General features: G+C 40.5%; 1 protein-coding gene across 1 annotated transcript in view; it reads right to left on the bottom strand.

The window, feature by feature from the left end:
* LOC127652710 (D-glucuronyl C5-epimerase B-like) overlaps positions 1-4,345 on the bottom strand; it is a 69,414-nt gene extending 65,069 nt beyond the window's left edge. The window contains 1 exon segment of the mRNA XM_052139035.1: positions 4,216-4,345. The gene's annotated coding sequence lies outside the window, so the exon portion shown is untranslated.
* Between the last annotated feature and the right edge of the window lie 10,412 nt (positions 4,346-14,757).

Here is a 14,757-nt window from a genome sequence, read left to right as displayed (position 1 = left end):
TTTATTGTCGACATTGTCATAAACAAAACGTTTCAGCACTAATGCTAAATGGCAATAAAAGGAGATCTGAGGAATCCTTTTTACACCACACTAGTCTTCTAAACCTTCTTAGAAAAAGCACCCACCCCCCATTCCTGAACTCCCTTCCTTGCATCACGGCAGTCAACAGTGTGAAAAATCCTCTTATGAGGCTTATGAACAACTCTATTCCCCAGTGAGAGAGAGCCTCACACTGGGCACACCACCCCCTATCCCTCCAAACAAGCTGGAATATTCCACATAGGCCTGAGGGGAGACAGCTCTAACTAGGTGCAATGGGTTTCTTTGAGCGTGTGTGTGTCTATGGCACAGAACGGTGAGGAGCAAAGTGCAGAATTTCAGTGCGTGACTGAAATACCACACTAACAAAGGTCATTTTGAGGTGAAAATGTGCATAAACCCGTCACAATCTGGAATAAACAGGCACAGCAAAAGTGCAAAACTCACCCTGCTCTTGACACCTTTGAAAGTAAATTAGAGAAGGCAGTCAATGCGTTAATGTACACTTTTGAAAGTTCTAATTCAATAGGACTAAAACAACAATTTGTCTTTTTAAATGTCAGTTCTGTGGACGAAAATGCCTTGTTGATGAGACAGGTAAACGAAAAATGGCCAGACTGGTCAGAGCTGACAGAAAGTCTATGGAAAGTCAGATAACCACTCTGTACAATTGTAGTGACCAGATTAAAATCTCAGAATGCACAACACATCAAACCTTGAGGCAGACAGGCTACAACAGCAGAAGACCACGTCGAGCACTTTATTAAGACTATAGTGTTCCTAATAGTGCTCAGTGAGTGTATATCAGAAGTTGAAAACAACACAAACAAGGTATATCATGGCAAATGACTGGAATGTAAATTGTTAAATAAATCAGGAGATGAAATGTCTCTTTCTCAGCTGACGTCCTTCCTTCAAATTTTAAATTACGCATTGTGTCCCTTACACTTGGAAAGACATCTGAAGACTGTCTCATGTCTACGCAAAAACCTGCTGTAGCTCCATTATAACTGCATATTTAAATATATGACTAACAATATAAAGCTCCGTTGTTTTAAAAAAAATTATATAATATGTAGGGCTGCCCCTGACCAAAGATTTTCCTAGTCAATTATTAGGAGTTCATTTAAGCCATTAGTCGACTAGCCACACGTTGATTATATTAATTTAATTACTTGAACATTTTTTGGGGGGGGTGGGTGATTCTGAATATGTCTGAAAAACCAGCAAGGAGACTGTCTGAACATTTTGTTAATTTATAGAGAGAAATGCATATTAGGGTTGAGCCGACCAGACAACGAGCTCGGGGATCAACCATGGTCAGAGTGATCACCAATAGCTGATGCCTTTGATGATGTCAAGACGATATTTGGCTCATTTTCCCATGTATTAAATTATTTTTATTAGGCTATTATTATTATTATTATCAAATACCCATCTGGTAGATAATGTACAGATGAAGTAGGTTATTTGCCAGAGAAATGTTGTCAACTGTTGTAAAACCATCTTTAAAAAGTTTTAATTAAGAACAACACACATTTTAATTGCGCTTTTTTTTTTTCCAGTTTCATTTGAATTTTTTGTTAAAATAAATAAAAAATTAATTTTGAAATCAAGGTGTCTTGCTTTATTTAGTAGGCTTAACCTGAACCCTGCTTAGTGAAAATTAGTACCACCTAGCATCCAACCAGCGTTAATACGACGTTGTTCTTCGTTTTTATGTGGAGTTTTTTTCTGCGACCAACCAATCAAAACTTGGTCGACCAAGACTCTTCTCCTCGACTAACCTTTGGTCGACTATCAGGGGAAGCCCTAATAATATGAGATGTAAATATGCCTAAATCTGAAAAATCCAATCTGGATTTTTATGGGCACTTATCAAGAGAACAAACCTGGCAGATCAACGTAAACATCCACCAATATAAGTCATATATCATCCTGGCTCCACAGAGACATTTCAGATATAAACGGTCTTTGATGTCAACTGCTATAGCTGAAGGGAAATCTAACTTCCTGTCTTCTGTGAAAATGACATGATTAAGCCAGAGGGTTTTCAGGGCACCCACTATATTTACAAATCTCCAAGCTGTTCCTCCCATTTAAAGGTAGAAAATGTGTGTATTAGGGCTTCCACACGTGTATGTGAGCATTGCGATTTTCTGAGCATGCAACAAGAAGAAACATCAGAAGAAAAAATGCACAGCAGGGTTCATTTCAAGCCTCTCTGCTTGGAAAACACTTCCTGGCAAAAATCCACAGTTTTCTCCACAACTCTGTTTCTTGCAGCGTAAAAAGACAAAGGCTTATTTTTGAAAGCAAACATCAATAAAAGACGACACCGTTTCCTTTCATTACAGCTCATCTAATTTTTCAGAAAGTCTGGCTGTTTTACAAAGAGGTCATAGTTGCAAAGGATTTTCCATAAGGAAAGAGCATCTTTCCTCTGACTGCACCTCCATACTACTACTTCAGAAAGCTTTTTTAGTAGGCAGTCTCAACTCAACTTATTAGAGGGTTCCATCTAAGGGTAGCTCTGAATGTTGGCTAAATGTGTTTTCAAGAACTCTTTAGGTTTCACAGAAGGCGGCCAGATAAATAGTGGTTCTCTTGACCTCAAAGCACTCCATCAGCCCAAGGTGCAAAAGAAGCACAAAGGATGCTTAAAGAACAGCTATTATGCATGAAGAAAGATGGGCAAATAAGAGGAGATGACTGAGCTTTCAGACAGACCTTGTGAAACACTTTCAAAAATCCTTACTTCACCACATGGAACGAACTTGAGTGCCAAATATTTTAAAAAGAAGCTTAGAAAATGACAGACACAAGGAAGCCTGAATTCACATGAACACATAATATTATGTCTTATTGCTGACATTGATGGACTCATTAAAGGAACTGACATTACGATATTGGAGATCAATATCGTAATGTTCTTAAATAAGATGATGTGGCTATTCAACCAATAAGGTGGACGAGTATCTAGGAGAATATCAGGCCAATGATTTGTATGGTAAATGCCATTAACACAGTTGAAACCAGTTCAGCTCAAGCGTGTTCTTGTGCTGAAAAAAAGCTAGACGCATATGCCACAAATACTGTCAATAGAGTTTAACTTGTCTTAAACATGAAACATTCCTTGCAAGAATAAAGATGAATTATTGATGGTAGTGCCTGCTCTGAGTGCTGTTTTCATTCTTAAAATTTTTAACAAAATATCCAATCTTTTTACAGAGTTGCAAACCGTTCTATTGTCTTAACTCTTCACTTTTGTACCGTGATTAATACAAAGTCCAAAACTTTTGTTTTGTTTGTTTTCATCTGCTCTCATACTGCCACATATTTACATATTTTCCTACCCAATTCTGAAGTCGTTTCTCAGTCTGAGGTGTGAAACTTGGGGCTCAACTAGGTGGGTGTCCTGACCCTTTAAGGTGCACTAAATTACTTTTGAGTCATCTTGGACATTTCAGTGTTGATAGTGAGGGACTTTCATGACAAGAATATACAGCTAGGACCAAATTTTGAGGATCTATTAACAGTATCATTTTTGCACCGAGATTGGCTGCTGTATGGGCTTTACATTAGCTAAGAGCTATCTAAAATGGCTACAGGAGTAGGGTATAGTTTCAAGGATCTGGGGTAGGACGGAGCGCAGTAATCATATTTGACCTGCATGAAATTGGTTCACTAAAAACGGTCAAACTGATAGCTTAATATTTCTACAAATGATGCGGCTAAGTCCAGTCCAGTATGATTAGTGGAGCTACTTTTAATGTATTTTTCTAGTCCTGGTTGTGCCAGCACTTGCTGTCTTCAGAAATAAAGAAATTGCTATTCTGTTCTGCTCTGCTGTTCTTCAGATATAGATCTTATCTCATCACTGAGGTGCCACATGTTTAAAGGATTAGTTCACCCAAAAATGACCTTCCTTTAAATACAGGTGATTGATCACACGCACCCCAACAGTCGCAATGACATGCTGAGAAACAGATAAGCAGTGACGTTGCTAAGGGAACTCGAGTTGAACGTTTATTGATATTTAGTAATGAAAAGTTAAAAGAGCTAGAATGACTGATACTAGCGGCTAGTAGACCTGGTGCTCTACTCGTCGACATGTTCGCACTGCAGAATCTGCAAAAACACTCGCAAAGGCAAAGAGAAATAGTATTCACTCACCTTTGAAGCGTTCAAGTGTGCTGTTACTCGGGCATTTAAAAATTCAAAGGTAACGTAAACAGAGCGAAGAGCAAAGGTTGCACCTCGCTTGAGAGAGATCCGCTAGTTCTTGTCTTTAGGCAGTCGCGCGCACACTCTCAGCTCTCTACATCGCTGATGCGAGAGCGCGTTTGCTCAAATATCGCGATACCACCAGACTAGACACGGGGCTGAGCTGACCAATCATAGTCAAGGCATGCCGTCCAATGAAAATACAACAGGAAAGACATCCTCAATATTATTGATCAGTTCACTTTGATTGGCGTCTGCGAGAGCGGTTTATAAAGCATAAGCAACTAGGTTGTTTACAAATTTTTGGAGTGGACCCTCTGTTGGTTCGAGAGTTTGTCAAATGCCGAAAATGTTACGCCAAACCAAACACAGGAAAACTATCCAAAAATGTAAGTGTTCAATCAGATATGAGGTTGCATATTTTACAATAATGAATGTCAGGCCAGAGTGCATTATCTGGCCGGATAAATAAGACAAGCACATCTCACAGAGTTTAAGAGGAAGAAGTAAAAATGTGGAGAGCAGTGGCAAATTTTGTAATTTACCACTCACTTGGGTTGCCACTTTTGAAGGTTTAAAATAAATGCCACTTGAATTTGGGGGGGGATCACGGCCCCTAACCACATCCTCCACAGTTTTAGAAATAAATGAATTGAGTTAATATGCTTTATTAATAAAAATTGTATATCTTTTCTTATATGCTAAAATGAGAACTTTCCTGACTCATGACTTATAAAAAAAATACATAATTTATATGTTAAAAATATATTAAAGTTTTTTCGATTATTTGTCATCTTATTTATGTATACATTTTGGAAGGTTTATACATATTTTTTTTATAATTTGTATTTATTTTATTTGTTTATTTTTTCCTTCACCTGTACTTGTCTTTATGATTGTATTCATACATTGTTTGATCTTATTGAATATTTATATAGAAAAAAACTCAGTACCTTATCCACAGTAGGCACATTTTCCAGCTAATATAAATGCTAAATTTGCGATCTGGTACGATTTCCCTGTGACGCCATCTGACAAGCTTATATAAGGGACAATCCCGTATTTTACGGGACAGGTGGTAACCCTACAGGTCTGCAGACTATGACAAAATTGGTCGCAAATGTGACAGAAAATACATTATTAAGACTCTAATCAGATCTGTGTGCACCAAACGTGATCCTACTTATTATCCAAAATCTTCAAAGTTCACGTTAAGCTCTATTGACAGCATATGTGGCATAAAGTTGATTACCTATCAACTTGTTTCAACTTTTAAAAAAATTATTAGTTCATGAAAGGGACACTGCAGCTTCTCTCAGAAACTATCAAGAACACTCCAAGTAGAGAGAGTGAATGTCAATAAAAAAACCATTTATGTTCATCACTCAAAGCTAGCCATCTTAAGGCTTCAAAAGACTTGAAATATACCATTTGGACTATATTTATTATACTTGTATGGTGCTTTTGCTTCCTTTTTGAAGCTTGAAATCATCTCCAGTCCATATACACAGTTTGGAATAATGTACAGATTTTGCTCTTATGAAAAGAAATTGGTACTTTTATTCACCAAAGTGGCATTCAACTGATCATAATATATAGAAAAATTCCTCTTTCAAAAAAATATTCAGAACTTCTTAAACTACTTCAAAGAGTTCTCATCCAAAAATCCTCCACATGCAACAATGACAGTTTTGCAGATTCTTGGCATTCTAGCTGTCAGTTTGTCCAGATACTCGGGTGACATTTCACCCCACACATCCTGTAGCACTTGCCATAGCAAGCTTGTCGGGCACTTCTCACACACCTTACAGTCAAGCTGATCCCACAAAAGCTCAACAGGGTTAAGATCCATAACACTCTTTTCCAATTATCTGTTGTCCCATGTCTGTGTTTCTTTGCCCACTCTAAACTTTTCTTTTTGATATTCTGTTTCAAAAGTGGCTTTTCTTTGCAATTCTTCCCATAAGGCCTGCAACCCTGATTCTTCTCTTTACTGTAGTACATGAAACTGGTGTTGAGCGAGTAGAATTCAATGAAGCTGTCAGCTGAAGACATGTGAGACGTCTATTTCTCAAACTACAGGCTCTGATGTACTTATCCTGTTGTTTAGTTGTACATCTGGTCTTCCGCCAGTTGTCCTTTGTTTTTGAAGACTGTAGTGTACAACTTTGTATGAAATCTTCAGTTTTTTTTTGGGCCATTTCAAGCATTGAATAGCCTTCATTCATCAAAACAATGATTGATTGATGAAAGTGATGGCTGCTGGAAATGGGGTCTGTCTAGATTTGATAAAAAATTACTATTTTCAAATAGTGACAGTGCAGTTTTTTACATCAGTAATGACCTGACTATACTTTGTGATCAGTTGAATGCCACTTTGGTGAATTAAAGTACCAATTTCCTTCCAAAACAGCAACATTTGTACATTATTCCAAACTTTTGGCTTTTTTGTTTCACATAAGAAAGAGAGCCAGGTGGGTAAATTTGTTCATTAAGTGAATTTATATTTAGATTTGTGTTTGTAAACATTGATAAACTACATTTGTTAACATGAACTAATGAAGGGTGAGGGTCAAAATCCTTGGCTCTTCAGATATATCAATACATATATATATATATATATATATATATATATATATATATATATATATATATATATATATATATATATCCTTTTATATCAATATCTATCTGTATTCTGTTGCTTAACTTCTTTAATAAAGTGATGAATTAACTATATGCATGATCACATAATCAATTCTATTTTCTTATGCATAACTGAGATATACTTTGAATCATATGTGTGTTGAATGTTAATTAGTCTCTTTTAGGAACATTCCAGAGTCTCTCTGTGCTGCCGTCGGCTGAAGGTCTTTTGGGGGATAAGCTTATTTGTGACGCTCTCCAGCCTCTCAGGGGAGGGGGTCAGGGGGAATGCGTTAAACATGTGTACCAGATGTATTCTGTGTTTGATTGTTACCTTTCCATGACTAATTATATGGTTTAAAGTCCTATGTAATAATACCTGAATAGTAGAAGTGTGATTTTCTTTTATTATTTCTTTAGGGAAGAAATGTATGTTATTTCAACCCTCTCCTCTGCCCGAGGAGTGAATATTTTATCTCTCTGTTTTGGTTCAAATGGCCTGATAATGTGTGCTCTAGCTGTCTTGTGCCCAGAGAAGGACTGTCGTTCGTCAGTGTTTTGTGTGTGTGTTTGATCTTCTACCTAGGTTTTGAACCAGGGGTGCACACCAGGCCGACTCGAAGACGCCCCGCGACCATCTGCGAGGTCACTTCAGACGTAAATCTCGGGCGCGGACGACAAGTGCGCTGATTAATGTTGATAAGCCATTTAACTATCTATATGTTGTGACTTTATGTTCTTTTAGCCAATCAGGAGTAAAATGATGGAATGTACGTCCTTGCAAATGGTATAATTGATGTAAGATTTTGTGTAAGGTACGAGTTAGCTTTCGATCTCCTCGTGAGACTTTGTCGCTGGCTCTACCAATTTCACTGCAAACTATTCTTCAGTAAATTTTGATTCTTTAATTGAATTTCTCGACTCCTGGTTTTCTTTCTCCATATCTGGTCCGGGTTCAAACTGTTATACCCCTAACAGTTTGGTGGAGGATTCGGCGGGCAATCACTCCGTGGTGACATCTCTGGCAAATCAGCTAACAAGGTAGGAAGCTTTTATTAATTGTGAGGGCTGTCTGACTGGAAGAGATTTTGAAGGGGAGCGGGAGAGCTTCACTCCGACAAGGCGTGTGAAGAGTAATTTAATTATACTATTGAAAGTATAAGAAGTCGCTGAGAGAGCTGTTTAAGGGTTAAAACAGCAAACAGCGCAAGTGAAACGTGCTCTGTGGGGTGCCCAGGTGGGCATTGGTGTAGCACCACCCCGGCAGAGTGCGTCCCTGGACGGGAGGTCCAGTGGCACCGTAAACCTGCTCAACCTCTTCCACCTCAGATAGGGGTACCCGAGCTTAGTGAATCAGGCAGTTAGGGATTCAGATATTAGGTATAAAATAAAATAAAATACAATAGGGATTGTTTTGCCAGGGATGCATCAGGAGCGGTCCCAAGTAAATAAATAAATTGTGACCCGAATTGGTATGGATCAGTATATGTGACCAGGATGTTTGTGAAGAATACTTTGTGGTGAAATTGGTAGAAATCCAGTATTGTTGCTGCTATAGTTAATTTATCCATGTAAAATATTTGCTGCTAAAATCTTTTCGGTAGTGCTTTTCAACTGTGACCAAGAAAAATGTCTGATAAAGGGAATTTTCTGAGTAGTTCTGACCAAAACGAGCAGGGCACACGCTGTAAACAGCTCTGCTCTGACGAGCTCAAATCAAAGAAATGTGCACAACTCATTAAGAAAATGGTCAGTCAGGGGTTTGATTCTGATTGGAACGTCATGCAGCAGATTGACTGGCTGCAGAACAAAAAAGACGCTGATAGGGCCAAATATCTATCCGTGTTTGCCTATTCATGGATTTGTAAACTGGGTGGTATACCGTTTAAGCCATGAAAAGGCAATTCCAAACATGATGGACGGATGGTCTAGTTTGATTGCCCAGGGTGATAGAGTGGCAAAAATTATTGGGCAGGAAGTCGGCTGTGATCTGTGTAGTTTAAGGGTTTCGAGGCTGTTTGTGAAAAAGCAGAAAATACTGTGAAAAATGAGACTGAAACGTGATAAGATTTTCTGGGAAAAAGTGTGTGTGTGTGCTCTCAGCTTGCCTGACAGAAAAACAAATGCAGTTCTATTTTGATAGCAGGGAACACTGAGACACTTTATCAGTGATCAAGGCCAAAGAGCGTTCAGTCTCAGTCACCATTCACTTTCATTGGAAAAAAAAAAAAAAAACACAATGAAGGTGAATGTGGTCTGAGGTGATCAGTCTCTAGCAATCTTCTTAACATTTCATTTTGTATTCCAGCTAGCCGATGATGAGTGTGAAGGATGCCTTATTTTGATTGACACGGGCGCGACTGTATCAATTACAGATCTCGATCTTGAGATCACTTCTGAAACTTTGTACATAGAAGGTCTAAATGGCACAAATGTATATCATAAATCTGTTCCTGTCCCTCTAACCATTTCTAACTCTGAAAAAGTATAGTGGACTGAATTTTGGGTAGGGGGAAAATTCTGTAGGGACTCTAATCTGTGTTGACATTCTGAAAGAACTCGAAGCTGATGTTTTGCTTTCTCAAGATAAGCTAGTGCTTGGCTGCAATGAAACAATTCGCTTATCTCAGAGTGGCCCCCACCATGAGCAGCTGTGCAGTGGCTGAACCTGCTAGGTTAACCGAAACTCGCTCTGAGTGGAAGTTTATAATTTCCAAATTTCCTGATGTATGGGCAAAAGATAAATATGATTGTGGTTTAGCACAGATTCAGCCACTGAGCATCCCAGGTCCTTTGCATGAAGCCAAAAGACAATATCCTTTGAGAAATGAAGCTCGACAGGGGGCTGACACTGTTGTAGATGAATTATGCAAACGGGGGATTGTGATTCCTTGTGCCTCTCCCACTAACTCTCCCATGTGGCCTGTCAAAAGCCAGATGGGAGCTGGCGTTGACCACTGATTACACTTCTCTGAATTCAGTGTCTGAGAAAATGCACCCTCTGGTGGCCAACCCCGCAACTATCCTACATGAGATAGGATCTGAACATTGTCTTTTTACTGCTTTAGACATTTCTAATGGTTTTTGGACTTGTCCCCTAGCCAAGGAGGACCAAGGCAGATTTGCTTTCACCAGCAGGGGTCGCCAATGGACATGGATTTGTTTGCCACAAGGTTTCTGCAACTCACCCACACTGTTTCATCAGGTACTAGCATCCTTCATCGATCCGGTAAGAAAACAACTTGAATATGACGGATCTATTGTCCTACAATATGTGGATGACATTTTAATTGCTAGTCCAACCAAGTTCAAACATTTGACTGCTGTACAGACTGTTTTGAATGCCCTCCAAAACGGGGGATTCAAAGTGAACTTGAAGAAAGCACAGCTAGCACTGCCTGAAGTGACTTATTTGGGGCAAATTGTGGGCGTGCACGGCAGACGCATCACTCCTGAACGAGATAAAGCTATCATTGAACTTCCAAAACCAAACACGTTCACTGGTCTAAGGCAAGTAATGGGTCTTTTGAATTATTGCCGCCAGTATGTTTCTGAATACACTGAACTTTCTAAACCATTCACAGAGGCGCTGAAAGGAGGAAAACCTGGATCGGAGCTGATCGACTGGACTGAGGAGATGGAGGAGGCGTTTGTGAGTATCAAAGAAACTCTTGCTTCCTCCCCAGCATTACGTCATGCCGATGCCAGCAGGCCGTTCCATCTATGGACATGGGTGGAAACTCGATCCTATTCAGCGGCCCTGGGTCAAAGGGTTCCAGGAAGAAACTCCTATGGGATGGTAGGATATTATTCTGCTCCTATTCCTGTTTCAATGGCAGGACAGCATCCGTGCCTGTTGATATGCGACTGTGCAGAATGGGCTGTAAAGTTTACAGAGGACATTGTGACTCATCAGAAGGTGATACTGCACACTAGACGCCAGTATGTTTCTGAAATTGTTAACAAACACTCGTTTAGGCTCTATCTCTAATCAAAGACGAGCTAAATGGGAGGCCACTCTCTTGAGTAAAAATGTGGATATAAATATTGACATTGAAACTGCTATCAACCCTGCCTCCTTGCTTCCAGAAGAAGGAACTGCACACAACTGTGCCCGACTGATCGAGACGGACAGCCAGAGCCCTCTTCAATCTGAACCACTTTCTGATGCCATGAAGTTGTTCGTGGATGGTTCCAGCTTTCATGAACAGGGAAAACGCTTCACTGGCTGGGCTGTTGTAAATGAACATGGTGAAACTGTTGACTGTGGTTCTCTTTCAGGAGGAGGGGCTCAAGTGGCCGAGCTGGTCGCATTGACACGAGCATTGCAGTATGGCCAGGGGAAACGAGTCAATGTTTACACTGACAGCCGTTATGCATATGGTGCTGTTCATGACTTCGGCCCTGTGTGGAGACGCAGAGGATTTCTAACCACTGCCGGTCTGCCGATCTCTCATCAACAGCAGGTAAAAGAACTTATGAATGCCTGTGATCTTCCTGCAACAGTAGCAGTTATCAAAGTCACTGGACATGCAACGGACAATTCTCCTGAGGCCGCAGGAAACCGAGCTGCTGACACAGCTGCCAGAGAGGCTGCAACACGGACTGAGACTTGCGTGAGTGTTATGGCTCTTGCTCCTCAGGCGAGTGAGACCCCCAGAGACATTTTTAAACTCTATGATGAGGATGACCCTAAAGAGATAGAACAATGGACAAAATTAGGAGCTCAGAAAAATGCAGAAGGACTGTGGAAATTTAATGAGCGTTATGTTTGTCCTGTTTCTGCTAGAACTGAACTAATGTCTTTGTATCATGGTTTGGCACATGCAGGTCCTGAAAAACTACATGCAATGATTTCCAAAACCTGGTGGTGGCCCCGACTGAGGGCTTCTTGCAATGATTTTTGTAAGAGATGTCTAGTATGCCTTAAGGTTAATTCTTCTTCTAAGCTGAAAATTCCCTTAGGACATGCCCCTCGACCTCAAGGGCCGTGGACACACCTCCAAATTGATTTCATAGGTCCACTGCCCCCTAGTGGAGGTTTTACATACATTCTAATGATTGTTGATCTGTTTTCCAGATGGGTTGAGGCATTTCCACTGAGAAACTGCACCGCAGATGCAACCGCCAAGATTATGTTGAATGAAGTTTTCCCAAGATGGGGTTTGCCCTTACAAATTGATTCAGATCAGGGTACACATTTTACTGGGAAGGTGATGAAAAATGTCATGAAGTTGATGGGGTGAGGCAACACTTTCACATGCCCCCTTGCAACATGAGGGACCATCCGGGCCTTTGAAAGACGCTTTACAAAATTATCTGAAAGCTTCGGATGACAGTCTGCAAGACACACGGGTTAGTGTTAGCACACGACAAGCAGATCGAGATAATGTTGAGCAAAAAGACATGCCTGCTTTCCTGAAATAGGTGACAATGTAATGTTACGGCGGGAGATAGTTTCCCCCTTAGGTCCGAAATTTGATGGGCCTTATCAGGTGGTATTGACCACTAACACCTCTGTTCTACTGGACAGGGGGGTTTTGGTTACAGTATGGAGACATTGGTCACAGGTGAAACCACTTGAAAAGTGTAACAACTTACTACCTCGGGATCATTAAATGTCTATCGTGTATGTTAAAATTCTAGAATTCTAGAACAAATGTTTTATCATTACAGATGGCTGAATCCAACGACATACTGAAGCTGCTAATTCTTCAAGGAGAAGTGTGTAGTGAGAGACGACTGAAAGTGAAACGAGCTTTCATCCGATTGGTACTTCCGCTCTCGTTGGTATTTTTAATTCTGATCGCTTTATCATTTTTGATGTGGATTCAAATTTCAATTTGGACAGGGAGATTCCATGCGTTTTCAACTCATTGGGATTGTGAGGAGATCGATAACCGTCCATCATGGGTACAATACCCATGTCTAAATTCAACTGAGGGTCTAAATTTAATTCCGACCATGTACCAAAAGGTAAATGATCGTTGTTATCGTCTGGACGGAAATGAGACAGTGACCTATTGGCTTGGTCACTCCCCAAATTATCCCGATACTACCCTCATTATGCAAAAAGCTCGGTGGATGGGGAGTGGGTGTCCTCTGTCTGTGTGTGTGGATGTGTGTTCGTTTCTGTTTTTCTTATGTATGCAGGTCCGCTTGCAGTAACTTGAACCCTTCCGAGGAGGAGAACCGACTGAGAAAACTGACGACACGCTTGGAAGAGAAACTTAAGAAGGATAACATCCATGCCCTATTGTGAGTGGAAGGTGGGAGAGCCTTCGCGTGGGGACTGGGAATTTTTAGTATCCAGCATGTCCGCAATGAGGCGAAGAGACAAGTGTGACCCGTCAGGGAAGCATGCGTTACCACTCCACCTTCCGTAGTGACCTCACTTGGTAGACCAGACGTGGCGGTATTGGACCCCACATTGGTCTAAAACGGGGGACTGAAGGGTGAGGGTCAAAATCCCTTGGCTCTTCAGATATATCAATACATATATATATATATATCCTTTTATATCGATATCTATCTGTATTCTGTTGCTTAACTTCTTTAATAAAGTGATGAATTAACTATATGCATGATCACATAATCAATTCTATTTTCTTATGCATAACTGAGATATACTTTGAATCATATGTGTGTTGAATGTTAATTAGTCTCTTTTAGGAACATTCCAGAGTCTCTCTGTGCTGCCGTCGGCTGAAGGTCTTTTGGGGGATAAGCTTATTTGTGACGCTCTCCAGCCTCTCAGGGGAGGGGGTCAGGGGGAATGCGTTAAACATGTGTTCCAGATGTATTCTGTGTTTGATTGTTACCTTTCCATGACTAATTATATGGTTTAAAGTCCTATGTAATAATACCTGAATAGTAGAAGTCTGATTTTCTTTTATTATTGCTTTAGGGAAGAAATGTATGTTATTTCAACCCTCTCCTCTGCCCGAGGAGTGAATATTTTATCTCTCTGTTTTGGTTCAAATGGCCTGATAATGTGTGCTCTAGCTGTCTTGTTCCCAGAGAAGGACTGTCGTTCGTCAGTGTTTTGTGTGTGCGTTTGACCTTCTACCTAGGTTTTGAACCAGGGGTGCACACCAGGCCGACTCGAAGACGCTCACGACCATCTGCGAGGTCACTTCAGACGTAAATCTCGGGCGCGGACGACAAGTGTGCTGATTAATGTTGATAGGCCATTTAACTATCTATATGTTGTGACTTTATGTTCTTTTAGCCAATCAGGAGTAAAATGATGGAATGTACGTCCTTGCAAATGGTATAATTGATGTAAGATTTTGTGTAAGGTACGAGTTAGCTTTCGATCTCCTCGTGAGACTTTGTCGCTGGCTCTACCAATTTCACTGCAAACTATTCTTCAGTAAATTTTGATTCTTTAATTGAATTTCTCGACTCCTGGTTTTCTTTCTCCATATCTGGTCCGGGTTCAAACTGTTATACCCCTAACACTAACAATAAGCAATATTTTTTTTTCTCCATTATTTGGAATGCCCAATTCCCAATGCACTCTTAAGTCCTCGTGGTGGCATAGTGACTCTCCTCAATCTGGGTGGCGAAGGATAAAACTCTGTTGTATCCACGTCTGAGAACATCAACCCACAGATCTTATCACGTGGCCTGTTGAGCGCATTACCACAGAGACATAGTGTGTGTCGAGGCTTCACGCCATCCACAGTGCATCCACGCACAACTCACCCCATGCCCCACGGAGAGCAAACCACATTATAGCGACCATGAGGAGGTTACCCCATGTGAATTTACCCTCCCTAGCAACCGGCCCAATTTGGTTGCTTAGGAGACCTGGCTGGAGTCACTCAGGGATTCGAACTC

Source organism: Xyrauchen texanus, chromosome 2 (assembly GCF_025860055.1).
Source record: "Xyrauchen texanus isolate HMW12.3.18 chromosome 2, RBS_HiC_50CHRs, whole genome shotgun sequence".
Lineage (NCBI taxonomy): Eukaryota > Metazoa > Chordata > Actinopteri > Cypriniformes > Catostomidae > Xyrauchen > Xyrauchen texanus.
Note: the sequence above shows the minus strand (reverse complement) of the source record. Positions and strands in the feature narration are given on the sequence as shown.